Source organism: Tachypleus tridentatus, chromosome 12 (genome assembly GCF_004210375.1).
Source record: "Tachypleus tridentatus isolate NWPU-2018 chromosome 12, ASM421037v1, whole genome shotgun sequence".
Taxonomy (NCBI): domain Eukaryota; kingdom Metazoa; phylum Arthropoda; class Merostomata; order Xiphosura; family Limulidae; genus Tachypleus; species Tachypleus tridentatus.
In genome coordinates this window covers 79,208,760-79,236,604 of record NC_134836.1, presented here as the reverse complement: position 1 = coordinate 79,236,604, position 27,845 = coordinate 79,208,760, and the positions used below count along the sequence as shown (strand labels likewise).

Below are 27,845 nucleotides of genomic sequence, written 5' to 3'. Positions count from 1 at the left end.
GGGACGGCTAGCACGGATAGCTCTCGAGTAGCTTTGTGCGAAATTCAAAAACAAACCTTTTATGGTGCATATATAAGCTGTTCCTTATAGTTATTAAAAAGAAGATTAAATAATTAATGAATCATAATAAATTAATTAAACTCCATTGTATAAGTAGACATCGTAACATTCCAAGCTTGACTGTTATAAGTTTTCAAATGATCTTTGCGTATTTTCCATGGCTTTGATGTTTTCCGTATGGTGACGCTTTTATTTTCAGTTGTCGCGTGGTCCCGTAATTTTTAAATATTCAGTATGTGGCTTGAATATCTTGCTATTATTTTTGGTGAAGAAAGAGCTTTCTTTAGAAAGGCTGGGGAACACTTTATATATGTTTACTGTTTAAAATAACTGGTCACATTTATAACCCTACCTGTTAATGTAAAATTAACAACGTTTGCGGCCCGACATGGCCAGATGGTTAATGATCTCGACTCGTAATCCGAGGGGCGCGGGTTCGAATCCCCGTCATACCAAACATGCTCGCCCTTTCAGCCGTGTGAGCGTTATCATGTCATAGTCAATCCCACTATTCGTTAGTAAAAGAGTAGCCAAAGGTTAGCGGAGGGGTGGTGAAGAGTAGCTTCCTTCTCTATAGTCTTAAACTACTAAATTTTGGACGGCCTATGCAGATAGTCCTCGTGTAGTTTTGCGTAAAATTAAAAACAATCATCACGTATAGTTGTGCTTTAGTTCCCAATAGAGTTCGTTATAGTTATGTCTTTTTCTTTTCCCAGAAGGGTGATCTTGTTTGTTATTAAGCACAAAGCTTAATAGGACTATCTGTGCTTTTTCACCACGGGTATCAAAACCCGGTTTCTAGCAGTACAAGTCCGCAGACATACCGGTGTCGCCGGAGGTATTACCAAAAGGCAAATTCCATTAATAATCTATATTGATATTAGGCTTACCTCCAGGTAGACCAACAAGGCCTACTTTTGACATGTATTATTAGGCTGTGTGTCCCCGGCTGGGCTAGTGGTAAATTTACGGACTTACAATGCAAAATTCCGGGGTTCGATTCATAGCGGTCAACGAAGCAGATAGCCAAATGTGGCTCTGCTGTAAAAAAAAAAACACCACACATAAAGGTAGTATGCTTGCTATGTTATAAAGATCCATACTTACAAAAATACTATCTGTAAAACATAATATTATTTCTGATTTTAAACAGTATATCCAACCTATATTTCTTACTTTTTACGATCCATATTTGTAGGTTTTTAAATTTCCAAATTTTATTTATCTTGTCTGCTGGCTTTTTTATGTTCAACTGTGGGCAAATGATTTCTTGATATGGTAACTAATTAGTAGTTTGCTGATACGGTTCATGTTGATTTACTGTAGCTACTGACCATTTGATCACATTACTTCGAGATTTGGAATGTTAAGATGCAGCTGGATATTGTCATGGAAATTTATTTGAAATTACACTGAGCATTTATACTTTATGTGTAACTATATTCTCTTTGTAAAATGTATAGTAATAGGCAAATACATGCCTAGACTAAGATTTAGCCTCCACTAAGCGTGTATAAACTTTTACCAGTAGAAAAGCAGATTTTTCAAGTGAAACATGTACATTTAAAACATCATCTTAGATAAACCTTATCTTTTAAAGCAATTGTTCTACTTATGTATGTAATAAAATGTTATAGATATTTAATTTTACATTCTTTCAATTCATTCAGAATATTCACAATTGAGGGGTTGGCTCCTTAAAAACGCCGATTGTATAGTGTACAAAACATTAAGTATACACATGTTTCAGTAATCTAATGTTCATCTACTATTGGTGTGTAATTCCTGTTTCACCCTCTACTTAAGCTTCTTGAAGAAACACCAGATATCTCTGAGAAAGATAACTTCCAGGGCGAATTATAATATCGTTTACACTAGAATTGTAATATTTCTTAGCTTATGTAAAGTATAGAAGAAATAAATCAACTTAAGACCCCTTCACGATCTTAACAATACCGTATTTAGTATTGTACAACAGGTTTGGATACAATATACCAAGCTGTTTTTGTTGTAGGCTGGTAAGACAATAATAATAAGAACTACTACCAATGTGCCACTTTGAAAGGAAATTTCTTTTCCTAGTACGTCTAAAATTCATACTTTTCTGTATTTTATAGTGTACAGCCTTATCATTAAATAATTAAGGTTTTAAAGCGTTGTTTGAACTTAATCTTTTTAAGGTGCTTTTTGTTCGAACGTTATATTAGTTTTGTGGAATTCCTTGCGATCCATATTATGAACCACTACATTGACTCAAGACGACCTATTACTTCAGAAAACGTCACACCAAATATTCTCGCCATTTCAATGGTGGGGACGTTATAATGTTATGGCCAATCCCACTATTCGTTGGTAAAAGAGTAGTCCAAGAGTTGGTGGTGACTAGCTGCCTTCCCTCTAGTCTTACAGTGCTAAATTAGGGACGGCTAGTGCAAATATCCTTCGTGTAGCGTTGCGCGAAATTCGAAAACAAACAAACATTGAGAAAACGTAACTTTTTATCGAAACTAACATCTCACCATGACGGCTTTATCGGGGCAAACAAGACACTTGCTAAATAATGTTGGGCCTATACAAAAAAGATTTCAAAATAATTCGAATATACGTAGCAACGTGAATTTCACGCGAGGATATATAAAATATTATTGTTGTAAAATTATTTCACTGTACATAAAGCCAAAGTTAGGGATTGGACATAGGGAAATTTAAATCACACCAACATATTTTTATTTGTTTCAAAAGCTTTCGGATTTATAAAGTTAGGGACCAGGATTCAATACCCGTGGTTGAGAGAACTTAGATAGCTAACTGTGTAGCTTCGTGTTTAACTTCAAACAAACTTTTTGGAAACTTTTTATTTGGTTTTATTTATATTTTGTTCTATTTCTTGCCTGTATTCTATCTGCCTCTAATACGCTAAAGTATTCAAGGTGGGGTGGGCATATTAGTGATAGTAATTTTTAACTGTTGTGGTTGATCATATCCGACAGGTATAATATTTCTGAAGTAAACTAAGTTCAAAATGTACTCATATTTTTCCAAAGAGCCACTGGAAAATGGTAAATGTGACGACTTACAATGCTAAAGTTCGGGTTTCGATTCTTGTGGTTGTCTGAGAAATGGCATCCCATTGTGTGACGCTGCTGTAATTAAGCGGCGTTTTGTTTGTTTGTTAAATATCGGGCAACGGGCAAAGCTACACGAGGACCTCCTTAATTTCGCAGTGAAAAGACTAGAGGGACGGCAACTAGTCATCACTACCTACCGTCAACTCTTCGACTGCTATTTCATCAACAAGTAGTGGGATTAACTATAACATTATAACGCAGAGCATGTTTTGTGGGACGAGAATTACTAGTCAAGTGTCCAAACCACCTGACCATGTCGGGGACGGTGGTTCGTTGTTGTACGCGAATTTGGTATGTGTGTGTGTGTTTTTCTTACAGCGAAGCCGTATCGGGCTATCTGCTGTGTCCACCGAGGGGAATCGAAATTTTGACTTATGAGGGTCAGGTTCTGTTCACACCTCTTCCTTCTTCCCCAACCATTGAGGTTTTGAACAACAAATATATTTTGATTGTTTTTGAATTTCGCTCAAAGCTACACGAGGCCTACTTGCGCTTTCCGTCCCTAATTTACCAACGAAAGTCTAGACGGAAGACAGCTAGTCATTACCACCTACTCTTGGGCTACTATTTACCAACGAATAATGATGTTGACCGACACGTAATAACGCCCTCACGGCTGGAAGGGCGAGAATGTTTGCGATTCGTGCCTCCTAACCAACTACTGGAATGTATATAAGTATATAAGCATTTCGTTGCAGTATTAAGTGTTTATTTAGCCGATTTACCAATCAAACAAAAAATACTGACTTGTCCAAGAAATATAATAACTAAAAGTGTAGGCCTGTGTGTATATTTACAAATAAAAGTTTTGATGCATTGTTCGGAATTAAGTACAAAGCTACACAAAGGGTCATCTATGTTGTGCTTACCACAGGTATCGAAACCTAGTTTCTAGCGGACTGAGTCCACAGACATGCCGCTGTGCCGCTGGGTGGCAATATAAGTTTGCATACTACTTTTATTAAAATGTATAATAATCTTTTTTCGTTATTTTATTTAAATTAAAGATTACCGCTGTATCGGTTTCTACTTACAGTTAGCACCTCATCGTATTTCGTTGTTTACCTTGTGATGAATGTTATAGAAATCGTGTATATTTGGGCAGAGAACATCAAGATAACCGTTAGTAAACGAATAAATCACCTTAAACTAATTGTAGGATCAAATAAAGGATGCAAGGCTATTAGCATTATACAAATCTATCAAGCTTACATTCGCCTTATAATCGAATACGGTTGTCAAGTTATCATTAGCATATCACCAACAGTGCTTGACAACTACAACACCAACAATAAAATCGTATTTCAAGAGTAGTCCTAAGGCTTTCAAAATCCACTCCGGTTGTTTACCTCTTCTAAAAGATAGGCTAAACACACTACCTAAGAAATACTACAAACTAGCAGAAGCAAAAAATAGTTTCAATTATGCTTTCCACACCATACCATGTGCACCACACAAACCAATATCACCATACAACGTGTACTGCACCCAAACACAAACAACATAATAATATTTTTACAGGCTAAAGACAAGTTAATAATGTTATGTTATTATTTTACAGTACATGTAGAGTGTTCGGCACCTGTTCTGTGAAGGTGGGTTTCCTAGGGCTACTACTATTCTCCGCATAGCAAATTCTTGGCATAGATTTATAGATTCCCGCCACTCTAAAACATTGACGTTCAAGTCTATGCTTAATTTACTTTTTCTTAGCGTTACTTACCCTTCGTGATTACAGGCAATAATGTATATTATTATATGTATATACATTTATATATGTACACGCACGCGCCTAGACGTTTGGTACGCCTCCTGGACACTGACTACCGACTGCGACGTTTCTTTCCGTCATCGCCTCATTTTGTCATCTTTTTGCCTCGACCACATATTTCTGAGACCAGAAATGTAAAAAAACAACATAGTAACGAAAATACTCCAATCTTCCATGACAAGCTGATATTGAATCTCACGAGCGGATGAGAGGGGCGAGGGGATGAAAACATTTCTAAGACCCCTGTTTGGACAGGACATCTGTAGCGCCCTCTATTTTAAATTGAATACCTGCCGCGAATTTTTGTTTGTTAATTTTGTATAAGATTCAGTCTGACAGAGTAGACTGTCGCATGATCTGCTACGGGGGAAGAAAACGCACATGGATTTTGAAATTATGAGCTGATAAAATAAAAGTCGCTAAGTAATGACACTGAAAGGTTGACTATTGAATCGAGTCTGTGTGGTTACTGTTGAGATGAAGTGGTGATCTTTCACAAGTTGTTTAAATCGTTTTCATCGTGCATATGACAGTGGGGAGGGGTTGCTATGGTAACAGAACCACGGTCGTTATCCGTTTGAGGTAAGAGCTCTTACTGTGGTAACTCTGACCTTTACGGAGTGTTCTTTAGATATTATTATGTATATATAGGAACCATGTAGAGTGATTTGCCTTCAATTATTTGCTCCAGTTAAGCTGCTCGTGTGAATGTGGGCAACAGCTGATGGCAGATTCTTGTTTCTTTTCTGATTAGTTTGTGAGGTGGTCTTTTTCTGAAGACGATTGATTACCTTGTTACATATGACATATTTTCGAATGAGTATATTTATCAGTGCAGCACAAAACCGGAATTGTTTCCACGCGTTTTTGATCTTGTGAAAAGTTTCAAAATAAATTACTGTAGATAATATGGAAGGAAAATCCACATGAAAACTTTCAAATGAATTAAGGTAATTAATAACGAAAGAAGAATCAATGTATAACGTTTTATAATAAGTTAAGGTGATTAATATAGAAAAAAAGAATTAATGTGTAGAGTTTTATAATACATTATGATAACTGATACAGAAGGAAGAATTAATGTGTAAAGATTTATAATGAACTAAGGAAGTTAATACAAAAGGAAGAATTAACTTGTACAGTTTTATAATAAGGTAATTAATACAGAAGGAAGATTCATTTTTAAAGTTTTATAATGAATTAAGGTAATTAATAGAGAAGGTTTGTTTCTTTTTTAATTTCGCGCAAAGCTGCTCGAGGGCTATCTACTCTAGCCGTCCCTAATGTAGCAGTGTAACACTAGAGGGAAGACAGCTTGTCATCACCACCACTAACTATTGGACTATTTTACCAACGAATAGTGTCAGTGACCCTCATATAATAACACCGCCACAGCTGAAAAGGCCAGCATGTTTGGTGTAAAGTTTTCTAATAAATTAACCTAATTAACACAGAAGGAAGAATTTATGTGTAAAGTTTTATAATGAATTCAGGTAATTAATAAAGAAGAAAGAATCAAAGTGTAAAGTTATGTAATAAATATAGCCAATTAATAGAGAATTAAGAATTAATGTGAAAGTTTTATAATGAATTAAGGTAATTAATACAGAATGAAAAATCTATGTGTAAAGTTTATAATGAATTAAGGTAACTAATACTGAAGGAAGAATTAATGTGAAAGTTTTATAACGAATTAAGGTAATTAATACAAAATGAAAAATATATGTGTAAAGTTTATAATGAATTAAGGTAACTAATACTGAAGGAAGAATTAATGTGAAAGTTTTATAATGAATTAAGGTAATTAATACAGAATGAAGAATCTATGTTTAAAGTTTATAATGAACTAAGGTAACTAATACTAAAGGAAGAATTAATGTGAAAGTTTTATAATGAATTGAGGTAATTAATACAGAATGAAGAATCTATGTGTAAAGTTTATAATGAATTAAGGTAAGTAATACTGAAGGAAGAATTAATGTGTATAGTTTTATAATGAATTAAGATAATTAATACAGAATGAAGAATTTATGTATAAAGTTTTTAATGAATTAAGGTAACTAATACTGAAGGAAGAATTAATGTGTATAGTTTTATAACGAATTAAGGTAATTACAGAAAGAAGAAATAATGTGCTGCGTCGTTAAGCCTGTGAAAGCCATACTTCTGTGGGAATCAGGTCAGAAAAAAATCTTAAACATTTCCCATTGATATGTATTGAAGAAAGATAACATTCTGAAATAAATCAATAAAACATAACATTTTGAAATAAATAAATAAATAAAACATAACATTATAAAATCAATCAATCAATAAAACACGACATTCTGAAACAAATAAGTCAATAAAACATAACGTTCTAAAATCAATAAATCAATAAAATATAGCATTCTGAAATAAATAAATCAATAAAACATAACATTTTAAAATAAATAAATCAATAAAACATAACATTCTGAAATAAATAAAACATAACATTCTAAAATAAATAAATCAATAAAACGTGGCATTCTGAAACAAATAAATAAATAAAACATAACATTAGAAAATAAATAAATCAATAAAACGTAACATTCTGAAATCAATCAATCAATAAAACATAACATTTTGAAATAAATAAATCAATAAAATATAACATTCTGAAATAAATAAAACGTAACATTCTGAAATAAATAAATTAATAAAACGTAGCATTCTGAAACAAATAAATCAATAAAACGTAACATTATGAAATAAATAAAACGTAACATTCTAAAATAAATAAATCAATAAAACATAACATTCTGAAATAAATAAAACGTAACACTCTAAAATAAATAAATCAATAAAACGTAGCATTCTGAAACAAATAAATAAATAAAACATAACATTATAAAATAAATAAAACATAACATTATAAAATAAATAAGTCAATAAAACGTAGCATTCTGAAATAAATAAATAAATAAAACATAACATTATAAAATAAATCAATCAATAAAACGTAACATTCTGAAATAAATCAATCAATAAAACATAACATTTTGAAATGAATAAATCAATAAAACGTAACGTTTCGGAAGTAAACACTTCAATAATCGTCAATTAGTGAAAACGTCCATTTATTGAACTTGACGTCACTTTCTCCAGAAACTCAAGCAGTGACTATTCCGACACCGATATTAAAATCTCTCACAAACGGCTTTTATCGATGTCAATTTAATTTAGTCATAGTGGTTTAATTACTTCCCATAGCTTACTGTAGTTTAATTTACTAAAATCGTCTGTATGCTACATTAAAATCTTAATTAAAATCTAAAGGGTTCTTTGAAACATTCAGTTCGGATTACTTCCATCTGTTTATCACCGGGCTTTAGTTTTTCTTATTGCACCTTTTTCTCGAACCAACAGAGACATGGAAGTTAGAGTACTAGACTAATTTGTGGATCACACATTTGTGTCCCCATACTGTAAGAAACGTATATAATATCGGGGTAACCTTTCGTATAGTTTGAGGAAGAATCATGAATATAAACAAATACTTTTCTAAAGCTAAGAAACTTAAGGTATGAGGAACCATACTGCTAAATCTAGCTGGAAACCGGGAAACCTACTTTCTTTTTCACAAAGACACATTATAGGCTCCAACCATCAAAATTTCAAAACTCCATTCCCTCTAACTTCTACTCAGTTATTTTGTTCTTCCATTACTGGTAAATTAAAAGGTCAAAATGTAGTTCTGATGCACGCTGATCCACCGTGAAATTAGGACGCCTGTGACTGTCACGTGACTTACTGAGTGTAAGTCTTGTCTCAAATGCAACAGATCCAGTAACTCTTGATCTTTTTATTTACCAGTAATGGAAGAACAAAATAACTGAGTAGAAATTATAAAAAATGGAGTTTTGAATTGCCAAAGGCGTCAGTAAATAATATAATCAAGAAACGCCTGAAACAAGGCTAACAGTGTATGAATTCACAAAGTCATACCTTCCTATTAACCGTACCATATGTCAAGCAGCTGTATAATTGTTATTGTTTTCATGCTGTTCTATAGGAAGTCGCATATGGATTTATGTGCGATCAGACAGTTGAAGCAGGTGCTAGGAAACAGTCGTTCTCTTACATTAGATGGCTTATAGAAAGCTTGAAGGGAACACTTGCGTGCTTTTGACATGACATCCTTACGACTGATTCGTTTGCAGCGGAAAACACACTGTTGGCTTATTGTCAAAAATCAAGGCCCTCAAATAGAGTAAAACCGGACGTGGAGACATAGTGGGACTTTAAAATTGTTTTTATATAACGTAGTTAATCCTCTATACACGTTGCTAATAGCAACCCAAGACATAGGCTCGTTGCTGATATCAACACAATATGAGACATGTATAGACCACTAGCTAATATTAATAAATAATAAGATCTGTTGTTAATAAAAACACAAGAAATAGATCTGTTAATTAGACTTTTTAGCAACAAAACCTTGAGATACTGGATTATATTTTTTATTGTTTCTTTCAGAATTTCACTCGAAGCTATCTACAGTAGCCGTTCCTGAAGATGGATTGATAGACAGTATCGCAACCAACTGTTGAGCTACTTTTATCTGACCTCACTCTTATAATCCTAATGTGCGTAGCACCTGTTTTAAGGTAATTGGACGCGAGCCACGAACCTTCTGATTTACACTATAATCATTTGACCACGCCTGGTCGCTCGATTATATCCTGTTGGTTGTAATAAGTCTTTATACACTCTATAATAATGAAGGTAAGAATCAGTTGGGAAGTCCTCACGCACAAAAATGGAATGTACTACTTACATTAGGACTATTTACCATTTTGGTGTCTTTTCTGTGGACTTACAACGTTAGAAACTGAGTTTCGATACCCGTGATGGTGAAAGCACAGACACCCTATTGTGTATCTCTGTACTTAACTACATACAACACTCCGTCTTTCTGTGGTAGGCTAGGCATGGCCAGGTGGTTAAGGCGCTGGACTCGTAATCTGAGGGTTGTGGGTTTGAATCCCCGTCACACCAAACATGCTCGCCCTTTCAACCGTGGGGACATTATAATGTAACGGTCAATCTCACTATTCGGTGGTAAAAGAGTAGCCCAAGAGTTGTCAGTAAGTGGTGATGATTGACTGCCTTCCCTCTAGTCTTGCACTGCTAAATTAGTGACGACTAGCGCAGATAACCCTAATGTAGCTTTGTGCGAAATTCAAAAACAAACAAACAAACAAACAAACCTTCTTTGGTAAATTAAACTATGTTATTTGTTTCCTGTTTCAGCGTTGATGGGAAAGAAAGGTAGTAATAAAGAAATAAAGACGAAATAATAAATTAATGTAAGAGAAATTTAGAACAAATCAAACAGAATTACACTAGTAAGAAAAAAGAGAAACATTATAAAAGACAGAAGAACGAACATATTGGTTGGAAAACTGGAAAGTATAAACTTTTGTGTCATTAATAGAAGAGAAACGTAGATATAACAGATGAAACGAGAAGAAAATCCTACAGTTGTGTGACATTAGGGTGAAAATGAGAACATTTAGTTCTTAGCCATATATATTAATCCTATTCTCTAAGTATTTAAAATCTAATTTTTTATTTCGATTTTCCATCTACAACGATGTTTAGCAAGCCTCTTAACCCTTACACAATGGAAATGTTTTTGATAGCAGCAGTAATTGATGATGGCCGCCGTTTAAGGTTTAAAAACAAAATTATTTAAGACTATATATATCATTATAAAATAAATCACAAAAGCTTTGTAAATACCAAGGTTCTTAAATTCTCAGATCTTTGACATTTCGTGGTATAATGCTTACATAACTCAATGTCGCTAAATGATTCATAAATACCCCTTTTTTTGTTTTTTACTACTGTTTAATGTAACTTATTTTACAATCGCTAGAACCTGGCACACAAAAACAATATTATAACCTGTTTGCTGTTGGTCAAGAGTTTCGTGGGTGGCACATCATCTTCCGAAGAGAGAGAAACTCCTAGCATGATAGCAACTTGTTTTTCAGATTACTATGGCAATAATCCAACGCCTCCTTTTCTGTCGCCGACGTCAAATTTATCTTTCAACACAGGAGAAGCTATAGATATGATACCAACTTCTCGTTCCGGTTACTATGGCAATAATAAAGACATCATGCTGTTCTGCTGTTTGTTTAGGACAAAGATACATGATGGGCTATTTCCGCTATCTATCACTTGGAATAGAATCCGGATTTCAGTGATGTAAGTCGATAAACCTAAGCTGACCCACTGGGGGACATTCTGATGTCTGTAAATATTGTATAAACACGACAAATGAACTGATATGTCAGGGAAAATTCCATTGTATACGAAACACTGAGGCTGGTATATTTAAGATGATCATTTTGGTCGAGGCTCGGCATGGCCTCGTAATCCGAGGGTCGCGGGTTCGAATCTCGGTCACAATAAACATGCTCAGCCGTGGGGACATTATAATGTAACAGTCAATCTCACTATTCGGTGGTAAAAGAGTAGTCCAAGAGTTGTCAGTAGGTGGTGACGATTGACCGCCTTCCCTCTAGTCTTGCACTGCTAAATTAGGGACGACTAGCGCAGATATCCCTAATATAGCTTTGCGCGAAATTCAAACCAAACGTTTTGGTCGAATCTGGAACTGAATATTTATAACGAGTGCACTAAATGAGTATATTAAAACAACAGTTTTTTGTTCAAATTAACTCTCACAGTTCTGATAGACCGATTTTCTTATTTGTTTGTTATTAAGCATAAAGCTACGCAATGAACTACCTGTGCTGTGCCCACAACAGGTATTGAACCCATGTTTTTAGTGTTATAAGCTTTCGGTCTTAGTGCTGGGGTACCAGATTGTTTGTTTTTAATTTCGAAAAAACTACAAGAGAATTTTTTTTTTAACTTCGCACAAAGCTATTCGAGGGCTATCTGTGCTAGCCGTCCCTAATTTAGTAGTGTAAGACTAGAGGGAAGGCAGCTAGTCATCACCACCCACCTCCAACTCTTGGGCTACTCTTTTACCAACGAATAGTGGGCTACAAGAGAACTATTTGCGCTTGCCGTTTCTAGTTTAGCAGTATAAGACCAGATGGAAGGCAGCTAGTCATACTGACAACTCTTAGGCTACTCTTTTACCAATGAACAGTGGGATTGACTGTAACATTACACATCCCCATGGCTGAAATGGCTTAAATGGTTTGGTCTGACGAGGATTCGAACCTACGACCCTCAGATTACGAGTCGAGTGCCCTAACCACCTGAGCCATGCTGGGCCAGTTAGAGAAATATTAGTTTTATTATATAATTACCGTTTTATTTTACAATTGTGATTTTTTTAACATCTAGAAATTATTTCTCAATTAACAAATAGACAATCATGGACAAACAGTATTTTCTGTGTGCCTTGTGGGGTTCACCTTTTGGACCAGACTATAAACTTAATGATATATTAGTTTAGTTATAACGACACTTATAATTTCTTAAATAATACATTAAATCTGTCATTATTATTTTAGAAAACAATAATATATTACTGTTAACGGTATAGAATATTCATAGTTTAATTTAGTGTTTCATACAAAGAAGAACAAAATCTACATTCTCCCTTTTTTTTATTCTTTAGCAAAGGGGGAAATGACCCCCTTACATCCGCCCTTGATAATGACAAACCACGTTCGGCAGTATAAAGCCAATTCTATTAAAAACGTGCAGGAAAAAGGATAAATTAAGGTATTCCTGTTTAAGGGTAAACAGGGGAACAACTAGTAAAACCCACGTAAGGATCATACCACAAATAAGGGGGTGAGTTTTCTCTGGATGAAGACAAAACATGTGAAGGCACGGAATATTCCTAATGTTCCCCAACAGCTCATTTCACTGTTTGTTTTCTACAATATTCAGAACCCTCTTTCGTAATGACTAAATTTTTTTTTCTACTCCAGGGTTCTAGGTCATTCCTGAGGTTCAGAGTGAGCTCTTATTAAACGCTTTAAAATAATTCAGTTTCTCATACAACCAGACTTCAGGAACAAGCAAACTTTTCTTACGTTCTAATCCTGTCTAAACATATAACTGTTAACTTAAAAAAAACCTGTCTTATATAAATGTGTAAAAAAATCAAAATATTAATCGTATTATTTCGAAATAAATTCAGTCCTTAAGTTGAGGGTCAGTCCGAGAGTTTGTGGTTCGCGTTTCATTACCAATAGTTTCAGAATTTACGAGCAAAATTACTTGAGAAAAATTAAACATGGCTGTCTATAACTTGGAAAATTATACCATCATAACCTGACTTTATCCTTTTCACATACCACTATACACTGCACACTTTATCCTGTTAACATAGTCATACCCTACACACTTTACTCTATTATCACACAGTGATATCATACACATTTCATCTTTTTAACATACCACCAAAATATACACACTTTATCTTTTTAACATACCACCATACCCTACTGACATACTGCAATTGGATTCTATGGAAGTTAGACACCACACTGCAATGCTTCCTTTTTCATGTATGGTTCAGTGAAACGAACGTTTGGTGTCATTAGTTGCTCCTTACTGTTTATTTTATCATGATTATATTAAACGTTATATTCACTTATTGAATATAACTCTTCTTACTCTGACACCAGACTTCAGGTTCGTGCAGAGAAACTTGAATTAGAAGTCGGTTGCTATCAGCTTCTTGGAAAGTTTTGCTGGTTAATGGTCAAACAAGTCTATTGTTTTCTACTTATTATTTCTAAGCGAGTGTCAAGCTTGAACATTATCTGTCTATACATCATCTATCTATTACGAATATAGTCATAATTACTGTTGTCTCAGAATTTCGAGGCATATTAAATTTAGACAATGTAGGTTTCAAGTCAGATCCACAAGTCAAACGGAACGTTTGTTTTATGTAGTTTTACAGTTTGAAAAATTGTAGAGTCTCACATCTCCCCTTCAAATATTTCCTGAGATGGAAATTTACTAAGTAGACAAAATGTATGTGTGACCTTTCACCCCCATTTAAAATATATATTTTTCCAAATATTATGGCGGTTTGTTCGCACCTTGCACCTGTAGTGGCTTTTATTTTTCTCTTTCCTGCGTTTAGCACGTTCTCTCCCCGGAGAGATAACGCACGAAGCACGTGTGACGTGTGTAGTACTGCAGCATTTTGGACATTATTTCCTGGCCCGTCCGCAAGCGCACCGCCCACGCTCGTAATATGGTTACTATAGTTACTGTAAGACCCGGAGAGTGCTGGCAGTCTCACTCAGTCGATGAAGCTCCGAGTGAACGATCGGACAGACAACGTGAACGAAAACATTCAAGGGCAGAAGTTGTAGTTGATACAAAAACCAACGGTATACTTTCACGGTAGGTATGAACACTGTTTATCTTAGCAATATAATAGTGTTTAAAAATAAAACAAGTAACTGGGTTATCTCGTACGTAATAACATTTTGTAGTACGAAATAACTTGATTACTTATGTTAATTTTTTAATTTTCACTGCGGGTTTCAAGATTCCAATAACTGATGAATGTATGAGACTGGAAAAAGGAAATCGTACCAAATACTTCACACCAACTTGACTGTATCTAATGAACCAAGTTAACCAGTTATTGAACCAAATACTTCACACCAAATTGAATGTGTTTAACCAACCAGACATCGATTTTTTGTGTGACCTAACATGACCTGGCGTTAGTCTTAATCTGAAGGTCTGAATACATTCGGGGAACGTCATAATGTTACAGTCCATCCCACTAGTCTTTCTTAAAGAGTAGCAACCTTATGGTTGGCGGTGTGAGGGTGTGTTCGCTAGTGTATATAACGCTTGTATAGCTTTCCAAGAAATCCAGCAACAAATAAACAAGAATTAGGGATCGATTCTCAGGGTAGACACTACACAAGCAGGCTTGTGTAAAGAAAGTAATCTATCAAATTTGGAAAGTAGTTGCTATTGTACTGTTTAAAGGTCAGAATTGTTGACTCTGTTCTATTTACGTTACTCTAGTACATTAATAAGTCACCAGTCTCTAACACGTTTGTTGAACATTGATGTGTGTCTTTAAAACACTCATTAATATCTTACACGTGTTCAGTACCGAGGAATAACAAAAGAATGGATTTACATATCATGGTCAACCTTAACCTCTATATAAAAGTTACAGTTAACGAATAGACGATTATATAACCTTTAAGTCCAAAGTTTCACAGTGGGTTATCACTGGTGAGCCCGCAGTAGGGACCACACTTCAAACATTAACGTTATACGTGTCTCAAAAAGAGGTATAACTATAAATTTAAGCTTAGCCATAAAAAGGTAAAGTTACAGCTTCAACAGATACTTCGACACATTGTCTCTGAACAGACAAATCAACTTTAGGGTTATTTTTATAAAAGACTGTTTAAGAATATTAAACTTAAAATTATTATTGAAAATATTTGTGTAGTGAAAACATAGTGTTTATATCTTAATACAGTGACTGAAACATATTGGTTGAACGATATGATTCTTTAATAAGTGGTGATCTGACAGTTACATTTTACAGATTGTTTCTTTCTGTTTAGGGCCATTAAGAATTGCGAGTTTTTCAATATGTCAGGTGTGTTGTATTCATAACAAACGTTTCATCTTCCGTAATCGTCAGTTCACATGTTTGTGTAAGTTGGTGAAACACTACTGTTTAAATGGTGTTTATTAATGAATCCTTCAGAATTCATTGGTCAGTAATAATAATATGATACAATTCGTTGATTGGTCAGTAATAATATAACATGATTCACTGATTTGTTAATGATAATACAACATGATTCGCTGATTTGTCAATGACAATATGACATGATTCACTGATTGGTCGATAATAACATGACATGATTCGTTGATGGGACACTTGACAATTGACTAGTTAATATATATGTAAAAACGGCTCGTTTGGGTTGAGAAAATTTTTTACGTAGAGGAGCGAACAACGTTTCGACCTTCTTCGGTCATTGTCAGGTTCACAATGAATGTAGAACAGAACTACTAATTGGCTCTTCATTCCCAGGTAATCGACAAAACAGTAGATTTTGTTCTGTCGTTGGTTATTATTCATTTTACACACTCCCTCACTAGAAATACAGTAACTACTCTACCTTAATACACCCTCCAACTGTATTACTTGAATGGGGTTATAGAGAGATTGTTAGTTTAGGAATTCGACAATCCACACCTATAGAACACATATCTGTGCACGAAATTCAAGAAAGTAGTTTCTAATGGAAGTTAGAAACTTTACAGAGAGAATTGGAAAGTAACATAAGCAAAATAATTTGCATTTAGAAGATTCGATTCCATTCCATTAAGATAGACGTTCATGAGAACAATAAGTAGAAGTTTATATGCAAAAACGGCTCGTTTGGGCTGAGAAAACACTTTACATAGAAGAGCGAACAACGTTTCGACCTTCTTCGGTCATCGTCAGGTTCACAAATAAGTAGAAGGTAAGGAAAAGAAAGACTCGTTGAAGTCAAATCCTTGGAAAGTTTATGTTACTTCAAATCGATTGTCTCATAAATTTGCATTACATTACCCGCAGTGGGCAGAATGAACGTAGATAGGATATTTTGTAACTTTGTGTTAAAAAAAAAAGTAGAAACACGATCGTTTGGAATCTAGATCATGCACAAAACGTTTTCTGTGAATATTTTAAAAATCTGCTTGGACCTATGTATCGAGAGAAATCAAGAGAGGTGTTAAACTAAGAGATGTTACTGTTTGATATGGTGGTTGTTATACGACAGACACTGTTATATTTTAGTGACAGTTTTGAACAAGAGAAACCTGCTAGACCAATTTCTCACATAAAACTCGACGCAAGTTTATGGTTTGAACTCTTGAAAGTAATCTTATTCACGATCTCGAAGGCCTGGGATCGTTTGAGTTACCTGGTGTACCTTGGTGGCTAGTAACGCCTTCCTCAGAATCTTGCCATTTTGAGGACCTGGGGTGGCCTGGTAGTGAGCTGGTGTACCTAGGTAGCTAGTAACGCCTTCCTCAGAATCTTGCCATTTTGAGGCTCTGGTGTGGCCTGGCGGTGAGCTGGTGTACCTTGGTAGCTACTAACTCCTTCCTCAGGATCTTGCCATTTTGAGGCCCTGTGGTGACCTGGTGGTGAGCTGGTGTACCTTGGTAGCTAGTAATGCCTTCCTCAGAATCTTGCTATTTTGAGGCCTTGGGGTGGCCTGGTGATGAGCTGGTGTACCTTGGTGGCTAGTAATGCTCAAATTCTCATAGCGGAATACGCTCTCCGTTTTAGCCGTGGAGGCGTTACAAAATGACGGTCAATCCGCTATTCGTTGGTAAAAGAATAGTTCAAGAGTTAGCTGTGACTGGTGTTGACTAGCTGCATTTCTTCTAGTATATTACTGTTAAATTAAGGACAGCTAGTTCGGGTAGCCCTCGTGTGGCTTTGCACGAAATTCAAATCAAAACTAAACCAAACCAACTAATCACATTTAATTACTGAAAGTAATAATACTGTGTGATTTATTCTGATTGCTTCTTCTGTTTGTTTTCATCGGACGACCTTTACTTTAAGTTCCACATCATCCACAAGTTTCTGTTTCATCGTATCTTCCAGTATTGACACTTGCAACTGAGACTGTAGCAAAGATAACATACGGATGTTCAGTTCACCATGTACATGGAATAACTGACACTGAAAGCAGGTATTTTGTGGAACAAAGAATCGTGGGTTTTCACTCAAGTTTTGACAGAAATGAGGAAACAATTCATTTTTAAATGAAGGTTTGTCTGCAAGAGATGAACAATGTCGTATGATAGTTTTAATGTTGTTTGTTTATTGAATTTTACACGTAGCTGCTTGAGCGTATTCTACGTTATTCACCCCTAACGTACTAATAATAGACTACAGGGAAAGCAACTAGTCAATATTACCCGCCGCCAATTCTTGGGCTACATACAGTAGGATTTGAACGCCATTTTACAATAAACATTCATGTTTTGTTCTTCTTAGATACATTCTGTAGAAGCTGTAACGACCATTGTTTAGTGTATCGTCCTGTAGAGGGTGTGACGACCATCTCACAAGTTGCTCTTTTTATATCTTGTTAATTTCTATCCATGACGTCAGTATTTCCTCATAAATTTATCTTGGAATTACTCTTTCAAATATAACGGAAATCATATAGTATATCTGCCTATGTTTCTTATCTGTTTTAAAGTTATTTAATACTCGATATACATAACATTTCTCATAAAGTCTGAATAATAAATATTATATGTATATATAAAAGAATAGTTAAAATGCGTCGAATTTTTACCGGGGTTAACCAGTGAGGACAAGATAATTACAAATTTGTGTGTGTGCATAAAAATAATAAAAATAGATGGTGTTTTGCACTCTTTTGTTTGTTTATTTGTTTTGAATTTTCGCACAAAGCTACTCGAGAGCTATCTGTGCTAGCCGTCCCTAATTTAGCAGCGTAAGACTAGAGTGTAGGCAGCTAGTCATCACCACCCACCGCCATGTCTTTTACCAACGAATAGTGGAATTGATTGTCACATTATAATGACCCCACGGCTGAAAGGGCGAGCATATTTAGTGCGACGGGAACTCGAACCCGTGACCCTCGGATTACGAATCGAACGCCTTAACCCACCTGGCCACGCCGGGCCCTTTTTCACTCTTAAAGAAACATTGTGCTACTAAGCTATTTATTGCTAAGAGGTTACCATATCTTTACTATTATAGCCAACTTTTTAGATGTTTTGTGTTCACGTACGAACCTTGTTAAGTAATCATTTTTCTAGAGAAATTCACCGTCGTCTGTTACGACCAGTTACCTTAGTCATAATTCTAAGAGAAAAATAAGGACCAGAAAGTAGTTATTAAAAGAAATTGACGGTTGGTTGTCAAGGAGACTGTTTCTAATGCAGAGCTTGATGGTTTGTTGCCACGGAAACTAAGAGACACCATATCTGTGCACGAGGAATAATAGATACAAAGGAAAAAAACCGATTAGTCGAGATAAAAATCAAAATCTCTTATTAAAAAAAATTACCAGGAGCTCCTAGGAATATGATATAAGTAACAAATAAAAATGTATGTGTTAAAATAGATAGTGCATATAATATCCGGTTTGAGACTGCCAGATACATGAGATCTTTAATCATAGGATTTTGTGTTCCTAAATTTATTATACGTTATAGATAATTTTTGGATGGCTAGGCAAAATGGCCGCCTTAAGGCATAGTTTATTTGTTTCGACATTTCGCGCTAAGCTACAAACGAACTACCTGCGACTAGTCCTCTATAATTTTAAGGACTAGTCATTGTTTTGTACTCAGAGCTCTCAGACTGGGACTCTAGGAACTCATGGTTCTTGCCTCGTTCCTCCACAAACGCACTCCGCACATTGAGCAGTGAGTATGTTCGTTACTGCAATAATGGTGGTTAAACGCCAGTAGAATAATAGTTGATATTGTCTAATCCTCTGGTCTATCAGTTCAAAACGATTGATGGTTATATGTAAGTTTTACAGGAAGATAGAAAAACAACAACCCAGTATTTAAAGGTAACTAGCAACATCACCCACTTCCAATCCTTATACAACCTAGAATTTGAAGGCAACTAGTCAAAATTACCTACTTCAAACCCTTAAACAACCCAGAATTTGAAGACAAATAGTCAACATCATAAACTTCCAACCCCTAAGCAACCCAGAATTTGAAAGCAACTAGCCAACGTCATACACTTCCAACCCCTAAAAAACCCACAATTTGAAGGCAACTAGCCAGCATCATTCACCTCAAACCCTTGTCTGACGCCAGGGTGCGTTTTCTTCGTCATTGTTATAATGTAAACAAAGTTCGTAGGGTGTTTCTGCGTCAAAGAGTCACAAATAATGAGTCCTTGAATTCGCAATCCGGTCATTTTGATTGTTGGTCCAGACCCCATGGAGTAAATATTTTTACGTTGATGACCAGACTAAGATGAAAACTGTAGTTTTAAACATTAGAAGTAATAACCTTTCAGAAGTTTATTATAGATCCCCATGGTAACATTAAAACAATATGTCTGGTGCTCGACGTTTCTAGTTGCACTGAGTCTAAGATCTTTATTAAATATTTGTTGTTCAGAATGGATCGAAGAGAAAACATTAGATAGACAGTATCAACTTTCATTGTACATCTCAGCTATTAGCGCGTAGTTTTGTAGTGGATGCGTTATAAGAGTGACAGACAAATCCCACTACTCGGTTAGACAAGAGTTTCTTTCTTTTTATGGTATTTAAAACAACAACAACAACTTCCCAACAAGCATCAGAGAGGCAAATTACAGTAGATATAAGGGAAACGTTCTGTAGTTGTTAATGTGATTGAAAAATGGACACATTCCAATGATAGTGAAAACAACTACTTATTTAGACATACCATAAATACAAACAGTGTGCTTGCCAGCTTATACAAGACGACGATCGTCTCTACTGGAGTAAGATCTTTGGAGGTTAATCCATGCAGAACGATGAAAGTGTGCCTAGGTTTCGAACAACTCCTCGTTTTCTTTGTCTAGTGGACGGCGTCACTTCGCAACCTCTGTTCTCTGACAGGGCCTAGCTGTTAGTTTTATTAATGTCATAATTCGGCCAACAAAGGATATTCCAGTTTTGACTAGTATATCTCAGGCTCAAGTTACAATACTGAAATATCCTTGTGGAAAGAGGACGTTGGCTAACACAAGAATAAAGTGATGATATAAGATATCCTGAAACTCGTGTTGCTGCCATGACAGTGTAGAAACTAAATAATTGATAATATTAAAAAAATGATTATATGATTATACAGAGCAGAAGAACATACTAGATCTCTAATCTGTATCTCATGTGCTGTTTCATATGCGGAGTACCAGGGAACAAAACAAAAACTCAACATATTAAGAAATTAAATAAACATAGCCACAAAACTATGCTCACCCGATAAAATTAACGATGAAATCAACAAAATAAAACAACACTTCATCAACATCAAAAAAGCCTTCCCAAAATGGTGAAAAAATTATACGCACACATCTAGACCAATAATAAATCTCAAGATACAACAAACTACAAAACTTTATACAGCTGCATACCATACCTTCTCGACATCAGCGAAAAAATAACCAACATTTGGAAAAAAATTATAACAAAACACAACATTCCAGTAAACACCAAATTTACTCAAAAACCAGGTACAAAACTAAAGACCATACTATGTAAAAACTACACTGACAAACACAACGCCAACAGAATTTATAAAATACAATGCAACAACTGCCACGACTTCTATATTGGAGAAACAAGCAGAAAAATAGAAACTAGATTTAAAGAATAGAAAAAAAACACCTTCACTCGTTTTTGAACACTGCAAATCAAATAAACACATCATAACCACAGAAAACTCCCATATACTAAGTAGGGAAGCAAATATAAACAAACACAAAATCAAAGAAGCACTAGTTATACAGCAATAACCAATATTAAACCAATATAAATGAATACCTTTATACCTGTACTAATTCATAACCTAACATTCAATTGCAATGCTCTCTACAATCCCGTACCCGTTTATACTCTCGTTCCTGAGACATGTGTCCGAAAAAGGTCACTTTCAAACTCTCTTTCTTAACCTGAAGATGACCTAGGAAGGTCGAAACGCTGTTCTCTCCTTATCGATAAAAGTGTTAACACCCACAACAGCTGTCCCGAGATACATTTTTATTTCAAGTGAGTTTCTCGTCATCAAAAAGATCTCTAGTCTATAACATCAAATTTTTGGGCGGTTCGCACACATAACCCTTGACTTTCTTAGTTCAAAATTTATGATAAAAGTAGTGTACGCTTCTACAATTACTACGGTATGTGTATTGGTCGAAAAGGAACCGTTATGCATCAATCGAAGAGAAGCCGACTTTCCCAGGTATGTGTGTGTTGGGTGCAGATGGAATAATTTGTAAATCTCCGTTACGAGAGTACTGGAAACTGAGCAACTTCTCTTTCATTCGTTCCACGCTGTATTTTAAAACCTCTGATGTGATGTTAACATTACGTCTAGTGTATAGGAATGTGGGTCAGAAAGGTTATACGATCTGATATTAACGTTATGTCTGGTGTATAGAAAGGTGGGTTAGAAAGGTTATACCATCTGATATTAACATTATGTCTGGTGTATAGAAATGTTGGTTAGAAAGGTTATGCTATTATTCTACATCATTGTTAGGCAACACAAGAATCAATATCGTATCAATTATGGATTATCTGGTGAGTAAACAGACAGTTTAGAGACTTACAGAGTTAAACTTTGAGGTTCGATTCCCTGTGTTGAAGAGAGTGCAGAACCTACAATGTGTAGTTTTTGCGTTAAAACAAAAACAAACAGAATTCGTTTTGAAAAAAAAAAGACATTTGAACGTATGAATGTTGGTAATAAGAAATACTCATATTATAAAGACCTTTCTACTTCTAAAATCAGAATTTTTAGTGGTTCACTTTGTCGACTATGTTTCAGTTTCACTGTTACCTTTACACATTTCTTTAGAGTGAAACAAAGTTCGAGACTTGGATATTTGGAGTTTCTCTTCATTTTGAATGACAGAACCAATATTTTGGTGAAGTGACAGCATAAAACGTTTTTAGTTATGATAAAACCGAGGTGTGTTATCAAGATGTACACCATATTGTTCTCCACGTCTTAAGACATGCTAAAGAAACTCTTTTGAAAAACATCCTCCATCATCGACCTACAGTAAAGGCTGAAAAATGTTATAACTCGTAGCTGGTGATAGTATGAAATGTTTTACCCAGAGGGAGCTAACGTGTTTGAAATGGGAATTCGTGGTTTTGTGCATGAAACTTAAGCCTAATGTACTTGCATAAAATAATCTTCTTTTGAGAAACAAAGCCTTTCAAGTTGTGATCCGGATAAGACAGTTTAGGTATTAAAGATTTGTTTGTTTGTTTGTTTTGGAATTTCGCACAAAGCTACTCGAGGGCTATCTGTGCTAGCCGTCCCTAATTTAGCAGGGACTAAACTAAAGGGAAGGCAGCTAGTCATCACCACCCACCGCCAACTCTTGGGCTACTCTTTTACCAACGAATAGTGGGATTGATCGTCACATTATAACGCCCTCACGGCTGGGAGGGCGAGCATGTTTGGCGCGACCGGGATGCGAACCCGCAACCCTCAGATTACGAGTCGCACCCCTTAACACGCTTGGCCATGCCGGTCCAGGTATTAAAGAACTGACTACATCAAATACAGCAACAGTTGCTTTTGTTTACAGGGTGTACGTTAAATGACTAAACACTAGATCGAAACGACAGTTTAAGCCTAACGCCTGTTATCCATATATAATCAACAAGTTACTCTGTAAGACAGTGTATTGTATACAGATAAAAGATACAGACTTGGTCATGCGTATAAACGAATTAGGAACAGGAGAAGATAACTCATGTTCTCCTTAATTCCAGTACCTCCAGGTTGTGGCGGCAGAAGTTATTTTTACAGTATCTTTATTTTATTTCACTTCATGTTTAATGTAATCAATATGGAGACCGGTGAAAAGAAAAAGTCGTGGGTTCAATGTACAAAAGGTCGATAATTAGAAGAGAAAGTCTGCGATTTTAAAATGCATCGTTTTTGTTTGTTGGTTGTTTTTTTCTATGTGCAAGAACTCTTTTATTAAACATTTTGTAACAAAATTCCCTTAATAATTTCCTATAATGTAAGTTTGTTTGTGATTAAGAACACAGCTATACAATGGGCTATCTCTGCTCTGCCCACAACGGGTATCGAAACCCAATTCTTAGCGGTGTGAGTCCGCAAACATACCGCTATGCCACTGGGAGGGGGGCTAACCACGGAGAGAGAGTGCGTGTGTGTGTCTTAACACATTACACAATATCTGCCAAGAAACAATGGTTAGATACAATTAACCCTTAAACAGCGGGAATGTTTTAGTTAGAAGCATCAATTGATGACGGCCGTCTTTTAAGAGTTAATAGATTTAATCCAGACCTAAATTGTAGAAATTATAAGTTACATTATTGAAATAGCAATGAGTTTCGACATTGCAACTCTATTAGAAACATATACCATGAGGATCTAAGGTTCAGTTATGTGATATTCAGTTTAATACGTTTCACACTTTCATTTATTAGTGTGTTATAATCATGTACACGTCTGGTGCTGGTAACTGGTTGTCCACTGACCTGGCCATTTTGTTCATATGTCGTACAAAGTGTTGTTCAGGTTGAAGATTTATACAGTATTTGAAATATTCAAGTAATGAACATTGGATCTGATTTAACAATACTGATCATTGGGCCTGATTTAACAATAATGAACATTGGGCCTGTTTTACCAATACTGAACATGGGGCCTGTTAACATTGAATTTATGGTCACCAAGTTACCAATGGAGAAACATTTTAATTATACGAAAACAAAAATAACAAAACTTTTTTTTTCAAACTCTTAGTGTTACTTAATTAAAAAAACAAAAAGAACCTGGCGTGGCCTGGTGGTTAGGGCACTCGACTCGCAACCTGCGGATCATGGGACCAAAACCTTTTTCCCGGGCGTTATAATGTGACGTTAATTTCACTGTTCATTAGTAAAAGGTTAGCTCAAAAGTTAATGTAAATGATGCTGACTAGCTGGTTTCTCTCTAGTCTGACCCCCAGTAGCACAGCGGTATATGTGCGGACTTATAACACCAGAATCCAGGTTTCGATATCTGTGGTAGGCAGAGCACAGATAGCCCATCGTGTTGCTTTGTGCTTAACTTCCAAACAAACCCTCCAGTCTGTCACTTCAAAATTAAGAACGTATAGCGTGGGTAACCTTCGACTAGCTCTCAGCAGAAGTCAAGAACGAAATTTAATCTATAACATAGGTATAAAAGTATTAGTTATTTTTGAGTATATTTTGGGCTATGAAGGAATCATATTTTACAAAAAATTTTTTTTTTGGTTTATACGTTTATTGTCTTTGTTTTCACGACCTGTATTGATATCCTAGGTATTCCATATGTATTTTATATTTTTTATCGAGTAATGGTAGTATTTTTAGACAACTTAAAATCTAGGTGCCATGTTTTTTAAATGCAAGGAAAAACGTCATCTGTTGTTTAAAGACTTTGTTTTTGATTTACTGACTGTTTTTTTTTCAAGCATGTCAACGTCGTATTTTTGAATTTGCCATACAAATCATAATAAAATATAGAAATATCTGATGACAAAAATGTGACAGTGTCGTTTCATTTATTATTTTGACGATGATATGTGAAGATTTATGTTTATTAATTTTCTAATATTGTTTTTATCTAGCAGGTGGCTTCACGCGAAGAAAACGTGCAGGAGGGATGGAGCCATCCAAACAGTGTCCCCCGGCAACGAAGAGGTTCTATATTTCGGGAAGTGGATCACAAGGCTCCACGGTTCTCTCATGGCCGACTGATGCGAGCGGCTTCTATAGCTCAAGATGTGGCAATAAGTTATTCTTTAAAAGATCACTACAGGCTGGTTGTCATGGGGTCCTCACAAGTGGGTAAGACGGCCATTATTAAACGTTTCTTATACCAGTCGTTTACCAATGACTATAAACCTACTGTAGAAGAGCTGCTGACTACAGAGTATGATTTAAGAGGTGCCATCCTCAAACTACATATTCTTGACACGAGTGGAAGCTACGAATTTCCTGCAATGCGCCATCTAGCGATCAGCTCTGGAGACGCCTTTGTGCTCGTGTATTCCATTGACGATGCCGATTCCTTTGAAGAAGTGCGTCGCCTCCGTGATTTGGTGTTGGAGATCCGGTCATCAAGCGTCCCTATTGTAGTAGCCGGGAATAAAAGTGACCTAGAGGAGAAGAGGTCAGTGCGGAAGGAACTAGCTGAAACCTTAGTATGTATAGACTGGGAGCACGGTTTCGTCGAAAGCTCAGCAAAGGACAACATCAACATCACCACTATTTTCAAAGAGTTGTTTCTGCAAGGTCATCTGGACTGTCCCAAACCTAGCTTTCCTTCCACAAGAGGGCGCAGAAGTTCACTTCCGGTCAACGCTATTCCCATTTCTTTTAGAGGTAAACCTGTTCCAAAACGGAGCAGCTGTACTGTATCCTGAAGGATATATAGGTGGCTTCTACTTAATCTTAATACGTATACATAGTCTGTGTTTTGTTTTATGAATGTATGTGTAAGCACATGTTTCTTCGTGAAAATGTGACGTAAAAAACGTTGGTTGTCGTTTTCTTTGTGCAACTACAAAGGGCTGTCTACAGTCTGTTCACCACGAGGAATTGAACCTTCGATATTACTCAGAGGGGGATAAAAGCATTGGAAGGGTTAATTAGTTGACACGTAAATGTTATTTAGTTATTTTTATTCCTATGAGTATCTTTATTGTTGTATTGTACATTGTTGGGGAATTGCTGTAGTGAAAATGACAGGTGAAGTTGTTTGTGAACAATGAGGTGACCTATATGGTTCACGAGTGAAGATCAGTGTCAAGTGACCTATTTACGTCAGTGCTTCAGTTTAGATAACCACGTGGATAAAAGTCGTTGATGCTTGAAAAGTATGAATTATGGAAAGCACGTGACTTCTATACGTCAGCAATGGACTTACTATAAGCTTTAATAACCACGTGACTTCACGAAGGTGGTGTTTCATTGGCATGAGTTAGGAGAATCATGTGACCTCTTTACGTCAGAGCCTGATGTAAAGTGATACAAGGAAAATATAAGTGTATGTTATCCACAAGTTTAGTTAAAAACTTAAATGTATTTAAGTGTTTTATATGTGTGATTAGTTATGCTGTATGTTTCTAAGAGACTGGTTCAATAAAGTTATTCCTTTATGTTAATCCATTTCGACTGTTTATTAATTAAAAGTGATTTACGAGTGTTTAATTAATTTATCATACTGTCATTAAAATTTTTGTCAGTGATACTAACGTCACTCAACTCTATAGGTATAGAGTTTTAACCTAATGTCTACTCTTCTCTGTGCTTCAACCTTTGACCTATAGTTCATTTTTAAATTGTCTTGTAGAACATCTGGATGATTGTGATAATGTAGCCTTTAACAAAATCAAAAAGACAAATTTAAAGGGAACAACAACGGTAAACATCATTTAAGGATTAAGACAGGGTTATGGTTGGTCGTTTATTGTGTTTGAGAAACAAGATAACTTTTTTCTTTGACGTAGAGAGAAGCGCTCTTTGTATTCGAGATACTGTGTGTGTGTGTATGTCTGTGTACGTATAAAAAAAGTTTACACACAACCGAACTCAAGTCACACAAATTCTTCGAGCTTCAACAAGCACACAGACCTGACATAGCTGCTTGGTGGTTAGGTCCTTCATTCGCAAAACCTGCGGGACGCGGGATCGAAACACGTAACCGTAAATATCCGTTCTATCAACCTTGGGATCGATTTGACGTTACGATCAATTCCACTATTTCTTGATAACGATTAATCCAAGAGTTGGCAATGAGTGGTGTTGGTTAGTTGGCTTCCCTCTAGTCTATCACTTCAGAATTAGGGATGGATGGCGCTGACAGCTCTTTAGTAGCTTTGTACAGAGTTCAAAATGAAACACACAAGTGACTAAATATAATTTATACACATTCTGAGTAATCTGTAAAACAAGAAAGTAAACAATGTTTATCTCGTATTTCTTCTTGTATCGTTATCTGAGGAACATATCTCTTGTCGTACTTCACCTTTTAAAATTACCAAGGATTAAATCAAATATTTTTTTCCAGACGGGACAAATCAAACCAAAATTGAAACGAGAGGAAAAATAACTTGAAATCATTTT

The 27,845-nt window shown here is 35.6% G+C and overlaps 1 pseudogene across 3 annotated transcripts; it reads left to right on the top strand.

Moving 5' to 3' along the window:
- Positions 1-13,474: 13,474 nt before the first annotated feature.
- On the top strand, positions 13,475-26,875 carry LOC143233727 (dexamethasone-induced Ras-related protein 1 pseudogene; annotated as a pseudogene). Of its 3 annotated transcripts, none has more exons than XR_013018289.1 (2): positions 13,475-14,350; positions 25,349-26,875. The product of XR_013018289.1 is annotated as a dexamethasone-induced Ras-related protein 1 pseudogene, transcript variant X3 (transcript). The 3 variants fall into 3 exon arrangements; XR_013018287.1 differs by having other exon boundaries at positions 13,476-14,346; XR_013018288.1 differs by having other exon boundaries at positions 13,476-14,346; positions 25,346-26,875.
- Positions 26,876-27,845: the final 970 nt, after the last annotated feature.